This window comes from Dasypus novemcinctus (genome assembly GCF_030445035.2).
Source record: "Dasypus novemcinctus isolate mDasNov1 chromosome Y unlocalized genomic scaffold, mDasNov1.1.hap2 SUPER_Y_unloc_1, whole genome shotgun sequence".
NCBI lineage: Eukaryota > Metazoa > Chordata > Mammalia > Cingulata > Dasypodidae > Dasypus > Dasypus novemcinctus.
Window position 1 is genome coordinate 2,970,575 of NW_027261977.1, and position 11,844 is coordinate 2,982,418.

An 11,844-nucleotide genomic window follows, 5' to 3' on the forward strand; every position below is an offset into this window, starting at 1 on the left:
GCATCAAGAATCGCTTCAGTTGTTCCCCAATGTAACAGCACACATAAGCTTTGTTCTCTCTTCAGGAAGTCTGATCATTTTTCAAGTTTTGTCTTAAAAACTGCTTTCTCCTACACTCTGGTTTATTGGACTTATCCCACTCAGTTAACATGGAGTTGAAGAAGGTCAACCACCACACCATGGAGCCAAGAGTGCCTACAACTGAAAGCAGGAGGATTGCATCCAGAATTCATGGGGAATCTAAACCCCCTCTTGTTATAGATGTGGAGTGGACACAACCATTCCAAGGTCCATAGGATGGAGGAATCAAGTATGGATTAGAGTGGACTTACTGATAATCTATTCATGAACTATCATGATTAGTAATAGAAGAAAATGTGGCACTGGTGTGGAGAAAGTGGCCATGGTGCCTGCTGGGGGTAGGGAATGGGAGGAAGAGATGAGATGTGGAGGCGTTTTCAGGACTTGGAGTTGTCCTGAGTGATGCTGCAGGGACAGTTACTGGACATTGTATGTCCTCACATGGCCCGCTGGATGGAACGTGGTAGAGTGTGGACTATGATGTGGACCAATGACCATGAGGTGCAGCGGTGCTCTGAGATGTATTCACCAAATGCAATGAATGTCTCATTATGATGGAGGAGATTGTTGTTATGGAGGGAGGAGTGGGATGAGGGGGATGGAGAGTATATGGAGAAATAAAATAAACCTAAACAATAATTGAAAACAAAACTGCTTTCCAAGGTAAGAGGTAGCAATGCTGGTGAGGTTCTTCTGGCTGCTCACTTTGCACCTGATGTAGCCATACAGGTTGGCCACCTGGAGCACCACGCCCATGATAACCACTGCCAACCACTTCGCTCTGAAAGAGAAGAGAGCACTGAAGGCAAAGATCACCCACAGCACTGGACATGTAATAAGTCCTAAACAAAAAGATCCTCGATTCAGTCTCTGAAATAGTTTTATTCTCTTGAGAGGATGCCTTCCTGGACTCGAACACACAATAGCTCTTTCCATCTCCATCAACATGATTTCACCAATGCAAGACAACCATTAGTCTATCTGTGATGTTCTTCACTGCCCAAACGTCACATGACAACAAGATAATTGTCACCATACAGGCAATAAAGCTGTTGCTGAACAATCCACAGAGAAGACAGACTATGATTGCACTGACTAAAAATAAATGAAAAAATGATGCCACTGGGTGTCTGATTTAGGATTTTTGGGGCCTATTCTCTGTCTCCTCTTCAGCATCAAACAGTGAAACATCTTTAAGGACAAGTGAATTTATATGGCTGTGAGTCTCCAAAAAAGAATCAGGAGGTCATAAGAGTGGTGGTGCTTATGCACACCTCAGCAGGGTACCAGAGACAACTAAGGTAGATAGAAACCAGGTGCTGGTTTCCTGAGGGTTACAGAGACCCACAGGTTCTATGGTCATGGCGGATGGCTCTGGAGTTCAGCATCATGTCAGTTGGCCCTACTTTGGAGTTTGTGTCCCTGTGTATGATGGAGTTAGACTCAGATATGACCTTTCTACACATACCTCTTCTGTTACTTTTACCACACATGTGGTTGGTATTTGGAGGGTGTGGGGAATGGGGGCTATATGAGGACCTCATATGTTTTTAATGTAACATTTAAAAGAAAATAAAGAAGAAGAAAAAATAAAGTACATGATCTAAAATGTTCTTTCATGAATAAAACAAAGGTATGATACTAATTGAAGATGGTAATATTAGGGACGTACATGAGAAAAAATAAACCCAGTGTATATAATGGACAATGAAACTATTTAAACAATGTTTCATCAATTTTTACAAAGGTAACTACTTTTCATAAAGTACTACAATTAAAAAATGCTACCAGCAATTGTAATAAATGCTCTGTAAAAACAACAAAAAGACAGAATCAGAATAGATTCTAGGGCTATAACTGACTGTTAAATTTAAAAGGGAAAGACTCTACAACTAACCATCTATTTTAAAAGTGGATAAGGACAGTAGATGTGGCTCAAGCAGTTGAACTCCTACATCCCATGCAGAAGGTCCCAAGTTTGGTTTCCGGTGTCACCTGAAAACACAAAAACCAAACAACAAGTAAAACAAACAGAAACAACAATAAAGGGAAGCTGATGTGACTCAGTGCTTGAGAGCCATCTTCTCACATATGAGATCCTGGGTTCAATCCCCGGCCCTGGAAATGGAATGGCATGGCATGGCATGAAATAAAATAAATAAAAAATAAAAATACATCAATAGATAAAATTGGATAAGGAATTTATGAAGAAATTTAAAGAAATCAAATTGTTTAGTTAGATAAAAGAGTTCAGGTTATATTAAGAAAGAGATTCAGATTCTTAAAAATGATTCTGATTTGAGAAATAACCAAGAGAGAGACCTTAGAGTTGAGTATTAAATGTAAAGTACATAATTGCACATATTTTTCTGGAAACAAATATCCAGAGCCAGCAGGTGGTAAGAAAAAAAAGGAGAAAAACAACACAATAGGGTTTTTTTCCCTTTTTTATTGTATTTCACATAGCAAGCTATCAACAAATGTTCATTGAGTTAAATTTCAAGTTCCAGTCCTCTAGTTTAGTTAAGAGAAGAATCTGGGCCTTAGAAACTCCATGCAATGAAGAGCTAAATAATAAAAACACACAACAGCAGAGCACACGGGGTCCCAAGATAGCTGAGGAAGATGATTGACAGGATAGTTGTTTAACTGAGAAGCCCAACACTTTCTTGGTCTCACTCCAAGGAAGCTATCTTTGCTCTTATAAAGACAAAAAAAGGAGCTAAGGTAGATTCAGTCTAGGAAAAAGAAGCAGGCTAACACAAAAACCGTAAGTGCAAAGGTTTAAACCTATTAGAAGGGCTTGTAACAAGGGAAGCACCTCTGTTACCACCATTATTCCATGAAACTCTACTGTAGCTTAACCTCACCTGTATATAGATTTAGGCTATATTCTGACTATGTATATGAGGAAAACCAGTGGGAAGGGTAGAAATGCTTTTCCCAAGATCCTATGAAGGATTTCAATAAAAGGAGAGTTACAACTGTTCCTGGGTTGCCCCTTTCTTTAGTGGAGGGTCATATTCCATTCTAGAGATGAATTATTTCAATGGAAGGTCTGACAGTTTGATATTATTTATGAATGCCTAAAAAAGATACTGATTATGTTTGCAAACTGGTCTGTTCCTTTGGGTGTGACATGCTTTCATTGTGTTAAATAAAGGTTTTTGTTTACTTGATTATGTTAAAAGTAGGGCTTTCATTTAACAAGAACATTAGGAGGTGGCCAAGGCTGAATCCCTGCCTCCTTTGTGGGCTATAAAAATGGACATTCAATCAAGAAGACACACAGAAGATGGTACACAGAAAAACAGAGAGAGCTCCACAGACACAGAAGAGGAGAGAACTTGTCAGCTTTGATTCTTCAGTCATGGGAAGAGAGATGAGCCATTCACCTGATAGTTTACAACTGACCTTGTGAAGAGAACAAAGCAGTTGAGTCCAGAAATCTATGAACCCTCTGGCCTACAATTGGGAGAGGAAAAAGCTGGGCCCATGGTGCTTTAAGAGGAATAGAAAGGCTGAACACTTGCAGACGTCGCCCACCATCTTGCTTCAACTCACAGCAACTGACTTTGGGGAAGGAAGTAACTTTGAGTTGGACTCTTTAGGGCCTTGTGACTGTAAGCTTTTACCCCAAATAAATACCTTTTATAAATGCCAAAAGAATTCTGACACTGCATCAGCACCCTTTTGGCTGACTAATATAGAAGAAAATAAGACAAAAGGAATGTGAATAAACTTTATTTTAGAACTTATACTTCTTCAAAGTGTTTGATAAGTAGAAAGAACAGCAACAAAAACAACAAAAAAGAGGAGGACTGTATCATCAAAAATATCAACAAAATAAATGACAAAAACCTGGGAAAATATTCCAAATAATTGGCGGTAGAAACATGGTACTTAGACTACATCCTATACTGGTGTTAGCAGGGGTCAGTGGAAGGAGAATCTGCACACCCACCTAGTAAGAGTCATACAGAATGAGGCTGACAATCTGGTTGCCCATCATCCTGGTATTGACTGAGATCTACCACAAACCAGGACCATCAATAATGAGGTGGTGAAAGGGAGAGTGGGTAGTATTACATGCATAACAGCCTCAAAATCTTTAAGCTAAATTTGACAGGACTGTCAAAAATAGAAAACAAATTAGTCCTGGCATGGGGTTAAGAATTGGAAAGAAAATAAAATCAGCTGCAAAAGGGTACCTGAGATATTTCTGGGATGATGGAAATGTTCTGATATTGCCTGCACAACTCATGGCATTTAATATGTCACTTAAAGGTGAACTTAAAATAAGTTAATTTTATATTATGGATATTAACCTTTGTAAAGTGCTTCTAGAGAACTAGACATACTACAACAAGAGGCAGATTTTGACATGTTTCTCAGTAGTTGGAAGAATAAACAACTTAAAATAAAAATAAATGGAGAATTTTTAAAAAATCTAAGAAACTTATTAATAAACATATATACACACTGTAACTTTCAGCTTCAGAATCCATGCTCTTTGGACTCACTATTGGGTCTAATGACATTTTCAAAAACTAATGCATGCTGATCCATAAAGTAAGTTCTAAGAAAGCTCAAAGCCTTGAAACCATGTGAAGAATATTGATGAGGAACTGCAATCATGTCAGAAGCCAATTAAAAAAAAACGTATAACTAGAAAATCCCCGTATGTCTGGATATTCATAAACCTCTTTTAACAATCACATGTATCAAAGATATCACAACAATTTAGATATCAAGTGATAAGGATAAAAATATTATGTATCAAAATTTATAGGATTAAATTAAAGCAATACAGTACCTTAAAAGTAAAATTAGTAGTTCTTCATGTCTTTAAAAGGCCTAAATTAATAAGCTATATACTATATCTCAACAGGTTAGAAAAGCTAAAATCAAACTATAATAGAAAAAATACAAAAGCACAGATAATAACAGAAACCAAGCAGACCACAGAAAGGAGCAACAAATGTGAAAATGTTCTTCGTAAAACCTACTAAGCCCCAAACCTCTAGTGAGACTAATCCATTAAAAAAAAAAAAGAAGATATAGAAGATGGCAGCAGAGTAAGCATCATACTCATTTCACACACATTTCCAGATATATTTCATAAGAACAAGGATATTCACTTATATAACCACAGTAAGCGCAAAAATCAAATTCAAGAAATTTAACATTGATATAAAGCAGAGGGCCTATATTCCAGTTTTTTCATTTGTCCCGGTAGTTTTCTTTTGTGTACTTTCTCCTTCATTATTAGGTCCAATTGTTGTTGTTGTTGTTTTTAATTTTTATTTTTTATACCTCTCTTCCCTCCATGGTTCTCTCATCTCTCTGCTCATTGTTTGCTTGCCTTCTCCAGGAGACACTGGTAACTGAACCCAGGACTTCCCACTGGAGAAGTGAGTGCCCAACAGCCTGAATCACATTTGCTCCACACAAACTGCAGCATCTGATGGTCTGTGGCATCTGCTCACTTAATCATCTGCTTGTTGCGGTGGATGGAGCATCTCGCTTGTTGTGGTGGGTGTGGGATCTGCTTATCTTCTTTAGGAGGCAGCAGACCCAAATCCAGGACTTCCAAATGTTAGGTGGGTGCCACATTCACTTTCTTACCCAATTGCTTTTAATTGCCATTGTCTTTTCAGTACCCTCTACCCACCTAGCATATTTTTAAGTGTTGTAACCTATATACTACGTAAAAACTCAAATCTCAACCACTTTTAAATATACAATGGGATTAGTAACGTTTGTAATGTTACCATCATCAACATCAAATACTTAAACTTTTCCATCACCCCAGACAGAAACCCTACATCTATTATGCATTAACTCTCCTCTCATTCCACTTATGTAATGTCTAATCTTTTTGTCTCTGTAAATTTGCATATTTAGGTATTTCACATAAAAGGAATGATACATTTGTCCTACTTTTTCTACCTTATTTCACTCAACATGTCTCCAGCGCTCATCCATGCTGTAGCATTCATCATTCCTTTTTACAGCTAAATAATATTCCATTTTATGAATATACCTCATTTTGTTTATCCATTCATTTGTTGGTGAATATTTGTATTACTTCCACCTTTCTGTTATGAAGAATATCAATGTATATGTATCTATGAGTCTCCGCTTTTCATTCTTTTGGGTAGGTACCCAGGATTGGGATTTGACAGCTCCCATGGTAACTTCCATGTTTAACATTTTAAGGAACCATAAAACTGTTTTCCAAGGCACCTTCCCCATTTTAAACTTCCACAACCTTGCTAACAGGTATTTTACCTTTTTTTTTTTTTTTTAATGGCCATTCTCGAGGGTATGAAGGTTATCTCGTGATTTTTATTTCCATTTCCCTACTGGTTAATATGTCCAAAATCTTTTCATATGCTTATTGGACATTTGTGTATCTTCTCAGGAGAACTAGCTATTCAAGTACCTTGACCATTTTTAATTGGGTTGTCTTTTTGTTACTAAGTTATAGGTGGTCTTTTATATCCTGGATATTAAACCCTTATCTGATATATTTTCTTCCATTTTGTTGTCTTTTCACTTTCTGGATAATGTCCTTTTGTGCAACAAAAGTTTTAATTTTCATGAAGGCCAATATATCTATTTTTTCTTTTGTGGTTCATGATTTTGTTAAGAAGTTTAAGAATCCATTGCCTGTTACAAGGTCCTTAAGTGACTTTGCTCTCTTCTAAAAGTATTACAGTGTTAGCTCTCATTCTTAGGTCATTCATCCATTTTGAGTGAGTTTTTGTACACAGTAGAAGGTAGGCATCCATTTTCATTCTTTTTTGATATGGAGATCCAATTTTTCTAGCATCATTTTTTTGTACAGACTATTCTTTCCCCATTGAATGGACATAGCACGCATGTCAAAATCAGTTGGCCATAGATGAGTTTTTGAACTCTCAGTTCTATTTTACTGGCCTATACATCTTTCCTTACAGCAGTACCACATTGCTTTTACTACAATAGTTTTAAAATAAGTTTTAAAATCAGATAGTGTGACCCCTCCAACTTTGTTCTTTAAAAGATCATTCCAAATGGGTTTGAAAATTAGTTTTCCCAATTTCCAAAGACTGTTGGGTTTCTCTTGAGATTAAGTTTAACTTCTAAGTCACTTTGAATATTATTGACATCTTATCAATATTAAGTCTTAAAATCCAGGGTACAGGTCTGCTTTCTATTTATTTAGGTCTTCTTTGATTTCTTGTAATAAAGATTTGCAATTTTCCATGTACAAGACCTTTACAATCTTGGTTAATTCCTAAATATTTTATTTTTTAGGTACTACTGTAAATAGAATTTTCTTGTTCTTCTTTTTAGATTGTTTCTGGCTTGAATATAGAAAAACTATTGATTTATGTGCTTTGACCTTGGGCCCTGCCACTTTGCTGAATTCATTTACTAGGTCCACTACCTTTTTTGTAGATTTTCTGGGATTTATAGATTTATAAGATCCTGACACTGTGAAGAGAAACAGTAATATTGTTTCCACTCAAATGTGAATGCCTTTTAGACTGATCCTTGCCTAATTGCTCTGGCCAGAACTTATAGTACAATGTCAAACAGTATTAAAACAGGCATCACTGTCTTGGTCCTTATTTTAGAAAGAAAAGCTTTTAGTCTTTCACCATTAAGTATGATTTTAATTGTGGCTTTTTCATAGATGGCTTTTATCATATTGAAGAAGTTCTCTTTTATTCCTAGTCCTATGAATGTTCCTACGAGTAAAGGGTGCTAGATTTTGTCAAATGCCTTTTCTGAATCAACTGAGATGACGATTTTGGTTTTTTCCCTTCATTCTATTGTGATATATTACATTGTTTTTCTTACATTGTAATTAATGTTGTTTTGATTGTGTATTTAAAATAAGTATAATTATAAGTTAATCACATTTTAGAGTAACAGTCAACATTACAAAGCTTTATGATCAGAGAAAAAAGTTTATTTCAATTTATATACTTTTTTTTTACAGAACATTATAATAAAAAAGCTTCAGTTGTAAAATGAAATAATTATAATAAAATTATTTGGAAAATAGAAAAACAGAGTTTCAAGGAGGAAAAGGAACAATATAAAATGTTCCACAGATTTATCATTTTATTAATGGATAATGATGGGTAAAAAAATCTATTATATAGTTTCCCTTGAATACATGTTGCAGTTGAATACATATCCCTGGGAGTGGAATTACAAAATCATGACAGAACTGTATTAATGGTATTCCTAACAGTTTTCCAAAGTGGTTGCACGAATTTGAATTCCCACCAACATTATGAAATTTCTGATTGCTCCATATCATGGCTAACACTCGATATTTTCTGTGTTTTTCATATAAGCAAATCTGGCAGGTATGTAAGATTTCTGTTATCTTGATGGGCACTTTCCTGATGAGTAATGAGGACTGTATATCTTTCATTCACATAGCTATTATATTTTAGAATGTGCTTTTGTAAATTGCTTATTTATTTATTTTTCTATTGATTTGCCTGGATATTTTCTCACTTTGCAGTCCTCTTTAAACAGTGTGTATATGATACTCCAACATATATATTCACAGTTTTGGCTTGCCCTTTTCCTCCATTAGTGCTGTCTTTTGATGAATAAAATCCCAAATTTTAATGAAGTTCCAATTTTCAATTTTTTAAATGTAGTTACTATTTTTTGCATTCTGTTTAAGAATCTTTCTCTTTTACAGGCCAAGGTCACAAATGTGCAAACTGACATTTAATGTCCATCCACAACAGAAAGGAAAACATACTAGAGTACATTGGAGGAATCTAATGTATGGAAGAATCTCAAATTAACACTATTAAACAAAAGAAGTCACACACAACCAATAATAACATAGGATTCAATTCATATTAATTACTAAAAGAAGAAAACTAATATATAGGGTTAGAAGTCAGGAAATTATTATGTTAGGTGCTGAGGGAGGTATAGGGGACTGGAAGGAAACATAAAGTGGATCTTCTGTATATAAAGTTGGTGTTAAGTCTCTTCATCTGGGGGCTTATGCATAGAAGAAACAGTATGTTCTTTAGAAACAGATACACTTAATTTGAGGTTTTGTCTACAGCTTATCACCTGCATGATGTCCTTCGGAATGTTACTGAAGAATACTGGAGATTGGAGACATTATGTACAATGTGTTAAGACTATTAACAGCATATGGTAGCTGTCTAGATTAAATGTTAACTTACATAACCTAGCAACCAAGTACTTGAATATTTTCAATATAAGCATGCTTCCCATGCCCCTTTCCCCCACAGTGTAATCTGTACCTAGCAAGGTAACCATAACTAAGGAAAAGAAGTGTTTTTGTTTTTTTTTTAAAAAGGGAAAGAAGGGAAGCGGATTTGGCTCAATGGATAGAGCATCTGCCTACCAGATGGGAGGTCCGAGGTTCAAACCTAGGGTCTCCCTACCTGTGTGGTGAGCTGGCCAATGCACACTGCTGATGCATGCAAAGAGTTCCCTGACATACAGGGGTGTCCCGCAGGAAGGGGAGCCCCCCACACAAGGAGCATGCCTGTAAGGAGACCACCCTGCACGAAAAAACTGCAACCTGCCCAAGGATTGGGGCCGCACACATGGAGAGCTGACGCAGCAAGATGACACAACAAAGAGAGACATGGATTCTGGGTGCTGCTGACAAGAGCACAAGCAAACACAGGGGAACACACAGTGAATGGATACAGAAAGCAGACAACTTGGGGGTGGGGGAGAAGAGGAAATAAATAAATAAAGTAAAATAAATCTTTAAAAAAAAGAAGGGAAAGAAATGTCATATTGACTAAGTGAATTAGTTAACATTGATTATGTAAAATATTATGCCCAAAATCAGCTGCTCAAAACAAAAAATTTTTCACTTTTCAGTGGTTAGGAATCTGGAAGGTTTTTCTGGGTTTTCTGTCTCTGGTCTCTTTCACAGGCTATTACCAAAATGTCAGGAGGGGCTGCAGCCATTTCAAGATTCAAATGGGGTAGTATCCACATCCAAGGACACTCATGGGGCATTGGCAGGATTTTGTCCCTTGTTTTATGGAGTGAGGGCCTCAGTTCCTCACAAGCCACAGGTTTTTGGAGTGTGGTCTCAGTTTCTCACTAGCCACAAACTTTTGTCAGCTCTTTGCCACAAGGGGCCTCTCTTTTGAACAGTTCACAATATGGCAAGTGGATTACAGCAAAAATCAGCAAGAAGAGAGGCCAAACAAGACTGAAACCAGAATCTTTTTGTAACCTATTAATGAAAGTAGCATTACTTTTGCTGTATGTATTGTATTCTACAGAAATAAGTCATTTCTAGTAAATAGTCAAAGAGAAGGGAATTATCCAGGACTCAAAACCAGGAGGTCCATGAAGAAACTTTCGATGTTGTCTACCACACTGAGCAGATTACTTTCTGTCAAATGTGAAGAAGAAAAAAATATTTTTAGTATTTACGTCCATTGATATCTAGCTGGCTTTTGATTAAGTCACAAGTTTACTTGAAACGGTAACTTGGAATATTTCGTAACACAGTGACCTAAAAGTAGTATTTACGTATCCTTGCATTCTTCCAGAATTCATAAAAGACTTCAAAATTACATGGGTAATCTCTTTCTAATTTAACTTTGCAAAATTAAACTTTCCTTTAAGAAACCAGGCATCCATGGTGGCTGCTGGGTGCGGGGAATGGGAGGAAGAGATGAGATGGGGAGGCGTTTTCAGGTCGTGGAGTTGTCCTGGGTGGTGCTTCATGGACAATTATGGGACATTGTAGATCCCCCCAGGGCCCACTGGATGGAGCGTGGGAGAGTGTGGGCTATGATGTGGACCATTGACTAGGGGTGCAGCGATGCCCAGAGATGTACTTACCAGGTGCAATGGATGTGTCGTGATGGTGGGAGAGAGTGTTGCTGTGGGGGGAGTGGGGAGTGGGGGATGGGGGTGCTGGGACTGAATGGGACCTCATATTTTTTTAATGTAATATTTAAAAAAAAATTAAAAAAAAACTTGAAAAAAAAAAATAAGAAACCAGGCATCAAAATTTGTCTTCCTTTTAGAAAATATTCCTGCCTACTACTGTAAATCGTTTTTCAAGCAAGCAAACAAACAAAAAATCCCCTAATCCTCCTTCCAGAGATTAAATGAAAAACACAAAGATTATTGACTTTTCTCCCCATTCATTGTTCTTCTACAAACCAAAAATAAAAACCTTTACATGCCAAAAGTACATTTTGTGATATCTCTGCAGACCATACTATCTTAACGAAACGTGACTAGTTTTAAGAAACTTAAAGAAATTAAGTCTAAATAAAACAGAAATGCTTTATATATAAACTCATCAAAAATGGGGACTTACATATGAAGCTTACATTACATTCTGCCTAACCCCCATTCCAAAATATTCTGCTATGAACTGACTAGTCCTCACACACTAGTAAACTTCGTAACTCCAACAAGAAGGAAACCTAATTTGTTTCCCCAACTAAGAATATACCCAATTTCTTGTTTTTCCAACTAAGACTAAATCTAATCTGATGACTGCTTGTACGATGTTCTGTACGTGAATGTAAGCATTCTCTTTAATCAACACCTGCCAACACTCAATTGCAATACGCCGCTAGAACTATTACTACTACCGTTGACCCTCCCCACGTTTCGCGACACTCTAAACAGCCTCAGCTTCGGTCTACTAGGCCCCATTCCCCAGCACTTTGCTGGTGTTGAAAGATTACCCAAGCCACCTTTCCATAT

General features: G+C 36.7%; 1 pseudogene; it reads right to left on the bottom strand.

Moving 5' to 3' along the window:
- Window positions 1-24: 24 nt before the first annotated feature.
- LOC139438575 (Golgi apparatus membrane protein TVP23 homolog B pseudogene) lies at window positions 25-1,444 on the bottom strand (annotated as a pseudogene).
- Window positions 1,445-11,844: the final 10,400 nt, after the last annotated feature.